The sequence below is a fragment of the Salmo salar genome, chromosome ssa26 (genome assembly GCF_905237065.1).
Source record: "Salmo salar chromosome ssa26, Ssal_v3.1, whole genome shotgun sequence".
Lineage (NCBI taxonomy): Eukaryota > Metazoa > Chordata > Actinopteri > Salmoniformes > Salmonidae > Salmo > Salmo salar.
The window spans coordinates 43,610,206-43,612,610 of NC_059467.1; the positions used below are offsets into that span (position 1 = coordinate 43,610,206).

General features: G+C 42.5%; 1 non-coding gene across 1 annotated transcript; it reads right to left on the bottom strand.

The window, feature by feature from the left end:
• Positions 1-1,510: 1,510 nt before the first annotated feature.
• On the bottom strand, positions 1,511-1,582 carry trnag-ucc (transfer RNA glycine (anticodon UCC)). The gene has a single exon. It is a non-coding gene; the product is annotated as a tRNA-Gly (tRNA).
• Between the last annotated feature and the right edge of the window lie 823 nt (positions 1,583-2,405).

Genomic DNA, 2,405 nt, shown 5'->3' on the forward strand with positions numbered 1-2,405 from the left:
GTTTAATCTGAGGATGAAGGTCTACCACTGCACTATTGGTAGTGACAGAAGAGGAAGTCTTTTATTCTGAGTTTTATTTAGAAGCTGTGAGTGTTTGTCTGTTTTCTGAATCAAGGGGAGACCCAACTGTCACCTAGAATTTCAAAAAAGAAAAGACAAGAAACGTTAGATTGTCATTCATTGTCTTTCTTTGAGCAAAGCAGGCGTGTGTAGAGCAGGTATGGCTAGGATGTAACAAAATGGTAACCTGTAATTATACTGGGAGCAGCTTCGGCCTGGGCCAGCCCACTCTCCTCAGAGTCGGGGTGTGTTCACAATCACAATGTTCTGCTATGTTGCTGAGGATTTCACAGGTCTGAAAGTACAGGATAAATGTATGAAATGTGGAAATGTACCTATCTTGATCTTCAAAAAGTCTATATGGAGACCACATTGCTTTTACCAATCCAGTCCTGTTGGGTCTGTGAGGGACAAGGCATGTGAGTCTGGCCCCTAGCTAAGCATCCCTCCCCCACTGGAAAAACTTGACACATACCTTCACTTCTGAATCCCTTCTCGTTCCGCAACGTGATGGTGGTATGGTGGTGAGCATAGCTGCCTTTCAAGCAGTGAGCAGTTAACCTGAGTTTGCTTCTTGGCCATTGCTGTCTAAAGGCTTTTGTTATAGTACATAAATAATATGCAAACTGAGGTTTAAGAATTGGTTTCCATATCACTGCAGTGTGCCATGACAATCCTGTGTGTTGGGTTCGTGTACTCAAGTTTATTTTTATTTGTGTTGTGTGTGTGTGTGTGACGTGTGCATTCTTGTGTGATGTGTGCATATGAGAGAGAGAGGGAGAGGGAGAGAGAGAGAGAGGGAGAGAGGGAGAGAGGGAGAGAGAGAGAGAGAGAGAGAGAGGAGTTGTTATGTATATTGTATGTTAGTCTAGAGCGGGGTTTTCCAAACTATGGTAATTATGGTTTGACTCAGAATTTTTACTTTAAATGTATGTCAAATAAAAAAACATTGATTTCAAAGTTTGACAAACCATACAACTCTATACACCAGCACTACTTCACAAAAACACATGTACTGGAACAACTGTGCAGATGCAAAGTTTGGTAACAGAATTACAGTAAAATCTCCCTTAGTTTTTTATGTGACCACACTTTCCAAAAACTCTGTTAAATATCTGCTCCTAATTAAGATTCAACTATGACTGCAGAAAGAATGGGGTGTCAGCTATGACATGACACCTTGTTTATATAACTACGGTAGGTGAAGTGGATTTATATTCGGTAACAGAATTCCATCATGGGTCCCTGATCTGTACTACACAGAAATGCATCAGTATGGATATGAGTGTCATTCTCTTCACGGTGATGTATGTTGCAGAGTTTCAATTCCCACTCAACTCCTACAGGTTTTAACGACAACCCATTCAATAGTGCTGTTTGAATGCAGACCTGGGTTTTGAATTTTAATGTGTAAAATCTCCATCATCAATCAGTGAAAACTAAAAGCATCTGCGTTGGCCGGGAATCGAACCCGGGTCAACTGCTTGGAAGGCAGCTATGCTCACCACTATACCACCAACGCAAGTGGAGAAAAAGGAATTCAACAGGGGAATTGTAGGTTTGTGTCAAGTATTTCAAGAATAACTCTCTCGCTCTCGCTTGGATATTGGACTTTCATGGTGATACCTGCTTATGTATTGAGTCCACTCCACACTGATATGTAGGAACAAAACACTCCACTGAGTTGGAGGAACAAAACACTTCACACTGAGATGGAGGAACAAAACACTCCACACTGAGATGGAGGAACAAAACACTCCAAACTGAGATGGAGGAACAAAACACTCCACACTGAGATGGAGGAACAAAACACTCCACTGAGATGGAGGAACAAAACACTCCACACTGAGATGGAGGAACAAAACACTCCACACTGAGATGGAGGAACAAAACACTTCACACTGAGATGGAGGAACAAATCACTCCACACTGAGATGGAGGAACAAAACACTTCACACTGAGATGGAGGAACAAAACACTCCACACTGAGATGGAGGAACAAAACACTCCACTGAGATGGAGGAACAAAACACTCCACACTGAGATGGAGGAACAAAACACTCCACACTGAGATGGAGGAACAAAACACTCCACTGAGATGGAGGAACAAAACACTCCACACTGAGATGGAGGAACAAAACACTCCACACTGAGATGGAGGAACAAAACACTCCACACTGAGATGGAGGAACAAAACACTCCACTGAGATGGAGGAACAAAACACTCCACACTGAGATGGAGGAACAAAACACTCCACACTGAGATGGAGGAACAAAACACTCCACACTGAGATGGAGGAACAAAACACTCCACTGAGATGGAGGAACAAAACACTCCACTGAGA